Below are 13,749 nucleotides of genomic sequence, written 5' to 3' on the forward strand. Positions count from 1 at the left end.
TGGTCAAGCCTCCTTTACATGCTGCCAGCCGCCGCCCTTGCTGGGTTTTCCTCTGTGGGTCGGGTCACGGGCCGACCGTATTGGCTTGGAAAGGTGTTGGGGTCTGGTGTGGGTCGGAACTCGGAGAAGACTTGCTCAACCTCATAGAGCTATGGTGTTCAGAGCAAAAGTTGGAGCTTTTGCTCTTCTCCAGCGCTCTCCCTGCTCAGCCGAAGAACCCAAGTTTCTGTCGACCACCCTCCCCTTTAATCTCCCGAGGGCTTAGGTGTCAGCTGCGACGCGCTTACCACCCTCAGGGACTTCACGCTCCAAACAGACTCGGCGTAAACTGTTCTGCGGCGCTGAGCCAAAACCAAAAAGTGATAGCAGAGCTCTCCCCACCCCTGCGCGCTTTCCCGGATCCACTTTGCAGTTCAGCTCGTTTTGACCGCTTTAAGGTGGTGTAGGGTTTCACGTTCCTATTCCCACCCCTGGAAAACACACTTGGCATTTACTGTTTCTTAGTTAAGCTTTCTAAAAACAACCTTCAGTACTTGAGATAACAGTATTCTACTTTTGTTCGTTTTGGATAACATAGTTTTGTTGAGGTTTCTGGGTCACGCCTGAGTCAACTAAAACGTCCAGTTTCTTAAAAGTGGACGTACTTAATAAGGGTCTTTTTTGTTTCTGCCCGTGTACTCTTTTCCTTCCTCCCTCCCTCTCTCTGGAGATAAGGCAAACAACATCAAATAAAAAATTTTCCCTTCTAATTTCGTCACTTCTTGTTAGGTAAAAGTATTTGTTGCTGTCATTTGTTTTTTGAGTTAAAGTAAGTAGAAGAAAATGAAATTCCATTTGCAGCCAGCAGTTCTGGTTTATAAATTGAGAGAAGTTAGCGCTCATTTTTAAAATTCTTGCTTTTTAGTGTCTCAAGTAACATGTGAATACATTCTTTTTGTGAAAACTTAATGAAAATGAAGCAAAAATCCCAGTGATCCCTACCTTTACAATTTCACACCTCCGCCTTTAGAGTAATAATGTTTTCTGTTTCCTGAATGTTCTTCCAGATCTTTATTCTTTGCATTCTTCAGAACATATATATACATCTATAGAAATGTTATAGTTGTGTGTGAGAAAAAGACAGAGACAGAAACATGATGTCATATTGTAAGCACTGTTTGGCATCTTGTTCTCCAGTACATCTTGGAGATCTTTCTATGGCAGTAAAAACAGATCCATTCTGTCTTTTAAATTATTACATAGTATTCAACAGTATGAAGTACTATGGTGGACTCAACCTCTTTTCTTTAAATGGATGTTCTTTAAATGGAAAGCACTGCAGTGAACACCCTTGTACATGCCTTTGTGAATCTGTTGTAGGATAAGTACCTAGAGTGGTGATAAATCATTTAAAAATCAAACGTGTTAAGAGTGCTTTTTAAAACCCTTAACGTAAAAAAGTGTGCAGTATTTCTTTTAGAATTTATTTGCTGAGAAATAACTTAATTTTAGCTTAATAAACATTAACATTGTTTTGCATAAATGAATTTATAATTTGGTCCTTTATCTTAATCAGTTGGACAGTTTAAGTACTGATATTCTCTATAGATTTATATGTTAATGTTTAGTTCTGGTTGAGATTGTTCAGCTGTATGTATGATCGAATTAATTACAGTATAGCAAAACCGTACCTTTCTTTTTCCCTTCCTTCTCTTAACTCCCTAACCAGAATGGAGTTTATGTGTTGGGTGTAAGGGAATCAAAGAGTTAAGAGTTCATTGACTTTAGTAGAGACAGAATTATAGATTTTCAAATACATGTACACATACAAGGGAGTTCATTATCTTACATATTTTAAATGTGATAATAATATATACTTTATAATTAGTTCATTCTTGGAAAAACTTCCTTTAAAAGTGGTTTTCTAAGTATCTGAAAATAGTTTGTAATTTCTCGGCCTTGACAGTTGGTAGTCCTTTACCCCATTAGTTTATCTAAGTCTTCCACATTGCGGTGCTTATCTTGGCTTCGCATTCAGAAGACACTAAGATCCACATCAGTAGTGCCTGAATTAATAAGGTTTTTAAAAAAGTTACTTCTTTTCTCAGTTTTTGAGAGGTGTAATTGACAATTAAAATTTTATATTTTAATTGAGGTGTAATTGACAATTAAAATTTTATATTTTAAATATATCTAAGGTGTACAACTTGATAATTTGATATACGCATGCATTGTGAAATTATCACTACAGTAAGGGTAATTAACGTATTCATCATCTCACATAATTACTTTTTTTATGTGATGATAAAATGACTTTTTAAAGTATTCTTATAAAACCTTCCTTTTAAAAGTGAAATTCCAAGTCCAAGGATTTTAGAAAGTAAATTGATTCTTTTTTTGGGTGCTGCTGGCTGATCCAAACCCCTGACCTTGGTTTTATAACACCGCTCTGTAACCAACTGAGCTAACCTGCTAGCCCTTGATTCTCTCTTTTTTTTTAAGACATCAGTATTTAAACATTATAATTGTTTATCTGCCGTATTGTAGGTTAAATTTTTTTGATGTATTTCCATTATTTGTGTTTCTAATATTGAACTACTACTAAATAACAGCAAAATTGGGATAAAATGAATTTTTCTTGTAAAATTTATGTTTCAAGTTATTTCACCACATAGCATGTGTCTTTCCAATAGTAGTATTCCAGCTTTGTAATTAACTTTGATTAATTACCTCTTTTCTTCCCATCAAAGAAAATTACAGTTCACAAAATATCCTTTTATGATGTGGGAATGAAGATGAATAATTTCCCATATGTTATTTACAAGAAAAAGACTTAACGTGTTTACTTATAGCTCCGAAATTCACAAGATTCACCTGAATCAACAGAGTGTTGTTTTGGACTAGCATGGATTCAGAGGCTAGCCCAGGGATTATAACCTTTATGAATCTGATCTAAGTTTCAATGCAGGATTTTTCTTTATTTTTAAAAGAGTAATTGTCAAAGTCCAGAGTCAGACACACCTGTAGGTTTAAATGTTTCAAAGTTTCTCAAGATACTTAGAGTAGTGCTTTTAGAATAATAATAGCCACACATATTTCATTTCTATATGTATATACAGTTTTATAAAGGTAAATATTGCTCATAAAAGAAACTTATTTTCATGCATTTCCTGTTTCTACTCATTTTTCTCCTTTTGTACAGACTTGCCTACAATTTGAGTTTATACTCTCTAGTTAAGGAACTTTTTGAAGGAGTCGTTTACTATGATGTATAACATATTTAATATAAAATGCTTATATTATGACTAGGCAGCCAGTGACAACTTTTTAGTGAGGATTGAAATCTCTTTTTATAAGGAAGTGTGCTTTGAATATCATTAGAGCCAGTATGTATTGAAATGGATAATTTTGCATGTAAATTACTCTTTAGCATGTCCTGAATACATCTACATTCTAATTACCAGGTTCTTCATAATGTGTCATTAAGTTACAATGTAATAAATAAGTTCTGACTTTGCCTCCTTTTTTAGCCACTTGGGAAAAAAGTTAGTGGAATATTTGTATTTTGTTTCTTTAGTCTCGAAATCTCAGTGAAAGTTGGAAATATATGATTTTAGTAGTGAAAAATGTCTGTCAAATATAAGAAACTTAAAATAGAGTATGCTGATAATTCCTTATGGTAAAACCACCAAAGGTATATTAGCAATCATAACAGCTGTAGACACTATGATAGTTCTACTGTGGATTTAATTCCTCCCTGGTATAGCATGAATTGAGTTGAAAGTGCTTAGAAGATCTAGAAGCTTCTGGCAGCATAGAATTTACATTACAGATATGTTAAGGTCAATGTTTGTAAATGTTTTGACCACAGTCCACAGTAAAAATACGTTTACATGGCAATTTGTAATACACACAACTAGAACAAAAGATTCTTCGGATATAAATTTAACATTACTAGGTGAAGTGCATTCCATTTTCTGTTTTCTTTAATGTACTTAAAAAATGTTGGTGTCAATGCTGTAGAATACCCACTAATGAGTCTTGGCTTGAGGTTTGCAAAACTATTCTAAATGGTGTGTATTTTTTATAATTGTAATTGATGTTATTGACTTCAGAGTAATGGTGAGTGAGGTTCCCAACTACTTGAAGCAGATTTTGAAAAATGTTTTAAATTAAACACTGGTTATGGCTGATGAGGAATATATAAATAGCGATCCTTTGTTTATACCTTGGAAAAAATAACAAGGATAGGACACTTTTAAATCCTCATTCCTTGGGTAAATACCTATAGTGAGATTGGTGAGTTGTGTGATAAGTGTGTTTAACTTTATAAGAAACTGCCAGACTGTTTTCCAAAATAATTGTACCATGCTGGGTTCCCACCAGCAGTGTGTGAGAGTTTCAGTTGCTCCACATTCTCATCAACATTTGGTGTAGTGAGTCTTCCTAATTTTAGTCCTTTGGGTAGGTGTGTAGAACTGTATCGTTGTCCTAATTTGCATTTCCCTGATGATTAATGATGTTGAGTATCTTTTCATGGACCTTTTTTTTTTTTTTTTTTTTTTTGCCATCTGTATACTGTACGTAAGTGTTCAGGTTTACCTTTTTAATACTGTAAGAATTCTTTATATATTCTTGATGTAAGTCCTTAATCAGATATGTATTTTACATATGTGTTCTCCCAGTTTGTGTGTTGTCTTTTCTTTTTCCCAGCAGGGCCTTTTACAGTTCATACTTTTTGTGTCTTAAGAATCTTAACCTAATCCAAGGTCACAAAGATTATTACTATTTTTTCCTCCTGGAAGTTTGGTCTTACATTTCGGTCTATGAACAATTTTGAGTTAATTTTTATATATGCTGTGAGGTAAGGGTCAAGTTTCATTTCTTTGCATATGAATGTGAAATTGACCAGCACTATTTGTGAGAAGACTATCCTTTTTCTCTCTGTTGAAAATCAATTGACTATGTGTAAGTCAATTTCTTAACTACATTCCATTGATCTGGGTGTCTACCCTTACCCCAGTATTTCATGTTTTTACAGTGAGTATTAAAATCAGCTAGTGAGATACTTTGAACTTAGTCCTTTTTTAAAATAATTATTCTTGGCTATTGTGGGCCCTTTCCGTTTCCATATAAATTTTAGAACCAGATTGTCTATTTCTTCAAGAAAGACTGTTGGGATTTTGTGTTGAATTTATGCATTATTTCAGGGAAAACTGGCATCTTTACAATATCGAATATTCCAATCTGTGATTGTGGTTTATCTCCATGTATTTAGGTATTCTTTGGTTCTCTCAGCATTATTTTATATTTTTCGGTGTTCGATTCATCCCTAAATATTTCATGTTTTTATTGCTATTTTAGAGGTATTGTTGTTTAATTTCAATATCCAGTTCATTGCAGGTATATAGAGATACAATTTTTTTTTTTTATTGGTCTTACATTCTGCAACCTCACTAAACCTACTCATTGGTTCTTGTAAATTTTATTTTTAGGCAGATTTTTTGGGATTTTATGTAGATGATTATGTCACTGCATATCATTGCATATCAAGACAGTTTTATGTCATCCTTTTCCTCCTTTTTTTTCCCCTCCTTAATTGCACTGGGCAGGACTTAATAGAATTTTTAATGGAAGTAGATGAGAGTGGATGTCCTTTCCTCATTCCTGATGGTTAGATAGAAAACATTGTCTTTCACTATTATGTATGTTGTTAGCTATAGGTTTTTTTTAGATACCCTTTATCAGATTGAGGACATTCCCTTCTATTCCCAAATTGCTGAGAGTACTTATCTTCACTGGCTGGTGAATTTTGTCAAGGTTTTTTTCCTGTATCTGTTGAGATGATTATATGATTTTTCTTTTACTGTTAATATGATATATTGACATATTGATCGATTTTTGAATATTGAACCAACATTCAGTTCCTGGGCAAAATCCCTCTTGGTTGTGGTAGATTATTTTTCAGGTATCGCTGGCTTAAATTTTGGTAAGAATTTAGTGCCTGTTCGTAAAGGATATTTATTAGTCTATAGTTTTCTAGTATTAGTTTTACCTGGTTTTGGTATCAAGATAATGCTGGCCTCATAAATGAGTTGGGATTTGTTTTTTCTCTTTTTCTTAAGAGTTTGTGAAGAATTGAACTTACTTTTTCCCTAAATGTCTGATAAATTTCATTATTGAAGCCATCTGTGCTTGGAGTTGTCTTTGTGGGAAGATTTTTTTTTTTGATACTTTTAAAACCTTTTTATTTTGAGCTAATTGTAGATTCATATACAGTTCTAAGAAATAATACAGAGATCTCATATACCCTTCAACCAGTTTCTCCCAATGGTAACAACTATAGCACAATGTCACAGCCAAGAAATTGACATAGATGTAATCCATGAACCTCATTCAGATGTCACTAGTGTTCCATGCATGCATGTGTGTATTTAATTCCATGCAGTTCAACATATTAATTTTAATTAATTTTAATAGATTAATATTTATTTTAATTACCTCGTTTTAATAGATTAATGTGGTTAAGATACCGAACATTTCCATCACAAGGATCTCTTGCAATAACCTTTTATAGCTGTGGTCATATCCTTTCCTCTCCCTTGCTCATCCCTGGCAAACATGGATCTGTTCTCCATCTCTATAATTTTGCCACTTCAAGAATGTTATATAGACAGTAGGCAACATTTCTATGTAACTTTATAAATGACAGTTTGTAACCTTTTGAGATTTGCTTTTTTCACTCAGTATAATTCTCTTGAGATCAATCCAAATTGTTGCATGTATCAATAGTTTATTCCTTTTTATTGTTGAATAGCAGTCAATTGTATGGAAATATGACTGTTTAACCATTTTCCTGTTGTTGGATATTTGGATTGTTTCCAGTTTTTGGCTGTTAGGAATATAGGTGTTACTAACATTTATGTACAGATTTTTGTATGAACATAAGTTTTCATTTTTCTGGGATAAATGCCCAAGAATCAGTTACTGGGCTGTATGGTAAGCACATTCTTTAATTTTGTAAGAAATTGCCATAATCTTCCAGTACCATTTTACATTTCTGTCAGCCAGAGATAGGTAATCCAGTTTCTTTATATCTTCTCTAGCACTTTTGTTATCACTCTTGTAAATTTTAGCTATTATTATAGGTATGTAGTGATAACACATTGTGGTTTTAATTTGCATTTCCCTAATGGCTAATGATGTTGAACATCTTTTCATGTGCTTATTTGCCATCTGTATATTTTCAGTGAAATGTCTCTTAATGTGTTTTGCTTATTTTCTATTTGGATTATTATTTTTTTTTCAACTGTTGAATTTTAAGAATTCCTTATGTATTTTAGGTACTAGACCTTTGTCAGATGGTGACTCAACCTAACCAGAAACATTCCAGGGAAGGAATTCTGGGAGACGTTGTTCAGTCTGGCCAAGTTGACATATTTCAGAACCACCGTATTTAACTGTTTTGCTTGTTGTTCAGTGTTGGTTTCATAGTAGGGATGGGAGGGTGTTCCCTGCCCTTCCCTTAAGGATAAGCAGTTTATGCCCCTTCCTTGGGTCAGTTTGCCTTTGCCTGAAACAGGGATATGAGGGTTTCCTGACTCTCTCAGAGGTAGTGAACCTTTACTGAGGCCCTGTTTGCTAGGGTTTTCCCCAATGGCTTAAGACATTTGCTTCCCAGAGAGAATGGTCTGGAAAGTGAGTAGAGTTTCATTTATTTGTCCTGCCATACAGAGGCTCTCTCAGGTCTCCTGCTCTTTTTTCACTGTTTCTTATGAGTACTTGGTGGAAGCTCATAGAAAAGAGCTGACGAATGATTGCAGACTCTGCCTATGTCCGGGGTTCCCAGAGATTCTAGTTTCTCTAGCCCACAGTTGGCCTTTAAGCATTCATTTAAATTTTCTGTTTTCTTTTTCTTACATACTTTAGTGGCAGTCACTGCTTTGTCCTGTGTTCTGCCAAAGATGAAATAGTTATGTATCCTGTCTCTCCTGGGAGGGGTTTGTATACTTTGGTTAGTTCTCCTGGTTATCTGGTAAGATGCCGTGGGAGCTAAAGAGAATTATAGTCCCCAACTTATGGTTTGACTTAGGATTTTTTGACTTTACAGTGTTGCGAAAGTGATACACATTTAGTAGAAACTGTACTTGGAGTACCCATAAAACCATTCTGTTTTTCACTTTTAGTACAGTATTCAATAAATTACATGAGGTATTCAGTGCTTTATGATAAAATAGGCTTTGTGTTAGGTGATTTTGCCCAATTGTAGGCTAATTTTAAGTGTTCCAGACACATTTGAGGTAGGCTATGTTAAGCTGTGATGTTTTTGGTAGGTTAGGTGTATTAAATGCATATTTTTGACTTAACGATATTTTAGATTTATGATGAGTTTATCAAGACATAACCCCATGGTAGGTCAAGGAGCATCTGCAGTTTTCAACAAGACAACATCAGCTGTGACAGATAAAGTCATGAAAAATGTGCCTTGAAAGAGATGATTGGATTTACTGGTCACCCATGATTTCTGAGAACAAAACCAATGGAGAGGAGGGGCCAAAAGGGACTGCTGTGGTCTGAATGTTTGTGTCTCTCCAAAATTCATATGTTGCAATCCTAATCCCCAAGGTGATGGTATTAAGAGGTGATTTGGGAAGTGATTAGATCATGAGGGTGGAGCTGTCATGAGTGAAATTAGTGCCCTTAAAAAAGAGGCCCTATGGAACTTGTTTGCTTCTCTTCCAAGTGAGGACACAGAAAAAAGATGCTGTCTATGAGGAACTAGCCCTTACTGGACACCGAATCTGCTGTGCCTTGACCTTGGGCTTTCCAACCTCCAGTACTGTGAGAAATAAATTTCTGTTGTTTTTCACCTACCCAAAGTATCTTTATAAGCTACTCAAAGATACTTTGTTGAAGCAGCCTGATCTGACTAACACAGAGACAAATCAGAACAAGGAAGATCTAACAGTAAGCTAGTAAAGGCAGTATATGTAGGTGACTGGGAAGTTTGACATTAAAGAAAAGTAGCTCGGAGGACAATAAGGTCAAGTAAAAGTGGAATAAAAATTTTGTTAAAGTGCTTTTCCATCTCTACTTCTCAGTATCACTAGCCTTATTCTTTTCCCTTTTACCTCAACTCCTTTAATGAAGTCATATTTTTTTAAATGAAGTCTTATCATTGTCTTTCTATTCAGACAGCATTAACTTAGAACAATCCCCATGTACGTAGGGAGAGAATTAATTTTGTGTCTACAGTATTATCAAGCACATTTAGGAGTTTTGCATATACTACTTATGCCTCACAATAAACCTGTAAAGTTCATGGTATTATTCCCACTTTTATAAATGTAAAACTAAGGTTTTGAGAGGTTAAGTTTTGCCAAGCATACATGTAGTATGTTTCAAATTAGATATTTAAACCTAGGTCCAAAGTTTCTTGCCCCAAGCATCTCATAGTCTAGTAAGGGAAATAGGTATATGAATAAAATTACAAAGTTGTTAAGTTATACAACCATTAAAAATGAGCAGTAGCTCTTTATTTATTGTCACTGGAAGGTAGATATTTGCCATGTATTGAATGAAAATGCAGATTACAGAACAGAATGGATATTACCAATTATTTATTCACTGATTCAGTAAATGAATATTGAATGCCTACATTGTGCTAGGCACTTGGGGTACTTGGGAGAATAAAAGAGTATCCTATCCCTCTTCTTATGGAGCTTATAGTCTATTAATATAGACTGGAATGTCAGAGTAGAGATGGAATTATAAGATGCATCTTAGGGTGCAGAAAGACTTGAGTAAGAGGCCACAATGGTAAGTTTATCCATAACAACTGTGTAATTGTTGGGAGAGGATTCTCAATGGCTCTTTCGGATTTCTGAACATCTTGTGAACAGAGGCAATAGCTGCTTTGTTTTCGACTATCTTTTTAATGATGTTTATATAGTCAGTAGCCTTGGAAAATACAGTATCTCCCTCTGGAGCAGAGGGCAAGTTTATTTATTGTCCAGTATAATAAAGATAATGTCTCCCTTCAGGACGAAGGTCCTACAGGTTTGCTTGATATAAGATTTGAGTTTCCTTAGTTCACGGTTTCTCAGTTGTGATTCAAACCCATTGCATGCACAGCATCCACCCAGGCTTCTCTGAGTTGCTCTATAGGACTTGGGGGGCAAGGGAAACCGGTGCAAACCTGAAGCTCATACTGCTTGTTGTGCTGAGTAGTAAAATCCTTTGCCTCTGACTTAGGATTCTTCTGTCTTCTGCTATCATCCAAGAAATGGTGACATGCAAATTGGTTATCTTGCTAGACCCTTGACAGTTTTTATTAGCATTCAGACATGAGTTTATTTTTATTGTAATTGAGGGAGCTCAGTTTTTTTAACTTACAGTTCTTGTTTTTTGGTGGCTTTTAGCTTCTATTTCTTGGTGGTGCATTTAATTACTAAAAGGGTAGAAAATGTTTGTGGTAGTTTGTTCTAGAAGCATACTTTATGGAATGTCTGGACAAAGCAGATCGGTTTTACCTTCAAAGTCACATACAAAAATATAATTCAGGAGCTATCTATTTAACTATATCATGTCTCAATGCAAATTTATATTCATATTTACAAATTTCATATATAAGAGTTCTTGCTAGAAAACTTACTTTATCTTCTATTCTCTCATGTCCATTTATCTGAAATGGCTAGAGCTGTGTTTTCAAACCCAGATTTAAAAAATTTGGAAAAAAATATTTCCAATACTTTAGCATTTTAATGAGTTCTAATTGTTTTCATAATTTTAATCCAAATACCTTGTTTCTTAACTCTAATTTATAACTCATCAAGACTACCAAGCCTGACTTTGGTCAAAAAGAAATGATTTTTTAAAAAAATTGTATGTTTACTATAGTTTAGCATCTTTTTAAAACCAAAAATCAGATTTGAACAGTTAATTATATAAAGTACAACTTAGTTCATAAAAATACTTTACTGAATTTCTCTCGTTTGTTTTATTGCAATAAATTTAGAAACTATAGAGCATCCCCCTCTCAAAAAAACCTCATAATTTACTTTTTTACCTGTATGTTCATCCTTTACCTAGCCATCTTACCAGTTATAAACAAGGAGAAAGAAATAAAACAAATTGGCTTCAAGAGCATCTTGATCTTTATGTTAAATGGCAAGAAAATATAACAGAGAAATCTGTCCTTTGTGACAGTATAGAGAGTATAGTCAACTTTAACTTTATTAGCGATCTCATCAGCCTAATTATTTAGTTAATTATTGCTTTTTCTCATAAATTCTGCTTCCTTTCATTACAGCTTCTGAATAAACATGCTTTTGATCTATCTTTAGTAAAGGTGATTCATTTTTTAGAGGGAGACATTTCTCTTTGAAAGAAGGAACCTAGTATATTTTTGCAATATTTTAACTATTTTGCTATTGATGGGCTTTTAGGTTGACTTTATTTTATTTTTGTTGCCACATTTCATCATTGTAAAATTAACTTTAAAGTATTTTAACATTTCTACACAAAGAATAATTACGATTTGTAATGAGGAACATGCTAATAATATTGACTTGGTCATCACGTACTGTACACAGAACTTCTAGTCAACTCTGTACCTTATGAATATGTATAATTGATTATGTTTCAATTCAAAACATAAATAAATAAATAAGATTTTAACATTACTGAAATTGAGATATGTTTAAAAATAGTTGGCTTCTATCACTGTTTTGTTGGCACCTTGCTGGAACAGGGATCTGAACCCTTGACCTTGGTGTTATAACACCATGTTCTAACCAACTGAGCTAACCAGCCAGCCCTGCCACCCTGTTTATTTATTTGTTTGTTTATTTTGCTGGGGTTTTTAAAGATTATTATTGAAACATAATTGATTATACATATTTGTGGGGTACAGAGTTGACTTTCAATACTTGTATACAATATGTGATGGTTAAATCAGGATAATTAGCTTATTCATCGTTACACCATGTAATCATTCGTTCTGTCCATTAACTGATTTTCTGCTAAACCCCTCCCCCTTCCCCTTCCCCACTTCTAGCAACCACAGTTCTATCTTCTACTTCTGAAAGTTCAATGTATTATTGTTGTGGTTGTTTCTCTCTCTCTCTCTTTCTCTCTTTCTCTTTCTTTCTTTCTTATTTATTTAATTATTTTTTAGCTCTCACTTATGAGTGAGGACATGTGATATTTCTCTTTCCATGCCTGGCTTATTTCACTTAACATAATTTTCTCCAAGCTCACCCATGTTGCTGCAAGTGGCAGTATTTCATTCTTTCTTATGGCTGAGTAGTATTCCGTTGTGTGTATATACCACATTTTCCTTATCCAGTCATCCATCAATGGACATTTAGGTTGGTTCCATAACTTGGCTATTGTAAACAGAGCTGTGATAAATGTGGGAGTGCATATATCCCTTTGACATGATGATTTCCATTCCTTTGGGTATATACTGGATTGTCATATATACTGGATTGCTGTATTGGGTATATACTGGGTTGTGGGATTGCTGGATCGTATGCTAGTTCTATCTGTAGTTGTTGAGAAACCTTCATACTGTTTTCTGTAGTGGCTGTACTAATGTACAGTCCCATCAACAGTGTAGAAAGGTTCTCCTTTATCTGCATCTTTGCCATCATTTGTTATTCTCTGTCTTTTTGATAACAGCCAGTCTGATTGGGGTGAGATGGTATCTCAAAGTGGTTTGGTTTTGTTTTGGGTTTTTTTGGTGGCTGGCTGGTATGGGGATCTGAACCCTTGGCCTTGGTGTTACAACACAGTGCTCTAACTGACTGAGCTAACCAGCCAGCCTTCAAAGTGGTTTTGATTGCATTTCCCTGATGCTTCGTGACGTTGAGCATTTTTTCATGTAGTTGGCCATTTGTATGTCTTCCCTTGAGAAATGTCTATTCAGCTCCTTTGCCCATTTTTTAATCAGATTATTTGGGTTTTTTTACTGTTAAATTGTATGAGTTCCTTGTATATTCTGAATATTAATCCCTCATTGGATTTATAGTTTGCAAATATTTCCTCCCATTCTGTAGGTTGTCTTTTCATTCTGTTGATTGTTTCCTTTACTGTGCATAAGCTTTATATTTATAGTTAGTTATAATCCCATTTATTTATTTTCATTTGTTGTCTGTGCTTTTGGGGTCTTATTCATAAAGTCATTACCCAGTCCTACACCTTGAAGTGTTTCCCCTATGTTTTCTTGTAACAGTTTTATAGTTTCTGGTCTTATATTTAAGTCTTTAATCTATTTTGAGTTGATTTTGGCATATGGCGAGAGGTACAGGTCTATTTTCATTCTTCTACATATGGATATCCAGTTTTCGTAGAACCAGTTATTGACGAGGCTGTTCTTTCCCCAGTGTATATTCTTGGTGCTCTGTGGAGGATCAGTTCTGTCACCCTATTTAAAATTGAAGACCTTTCTCCTACCTCCAGCTCTGTTTTATTCCCCTTTTCCTGCTTTATTTTTTCATATAGTATTTTCGTCAACTGACATACTATTTATTGTCTTTCTCTTTTCACAGGAGGGCAGAGATCTTTTCTTGTTTTATTTTACCACTGTATTCTTACCTTCTAGAACATTACCTGGAACAGAGTGAGGACTCAATAAATATTTGTTGAATGAATGAATGAATGAATGAAGAAACATTTGTGTGTTTGCTGTGGTCCAGACACTATGTTAAGCCCTTTCTGTCCTTGAATCATTTAGTACTTAAAATAGCCACATGAGGAAACTAGGGC

The 13,749-nt window shown here is 34.4% G+C and overlaps 1 protein-coding gene across 6 annotated transcripts in view; it reads left to right on the plus strand.

Annotated features, from left to right (window-relative positions):
* DCAF6 (DDB1 and CUL4 associated factor 6) overlaps positions 1 to 13,749 on the plus strand; it is a 121,059-nt gene that overhangs the window by 513 nt on the left and 106,797 nt on the right. The window lies entirely within an intron of this gene.

This window comes from Cynocephalus volans, chromosome 8 (genome assembly GCF_027409185.1).
Source record: "Cynocephalus volans isolate mCynVol1 chromosome 8, mCynVol1.pri, whole genome shotgun sequence".
Taxonomy (NCBI): domain Eukaryota; kingdom Metazoa; phylum Chordata; class Mammalia; order Dermoptera; family Cynocephalidae; genus Cynocephalus; species Cynocephalus volans.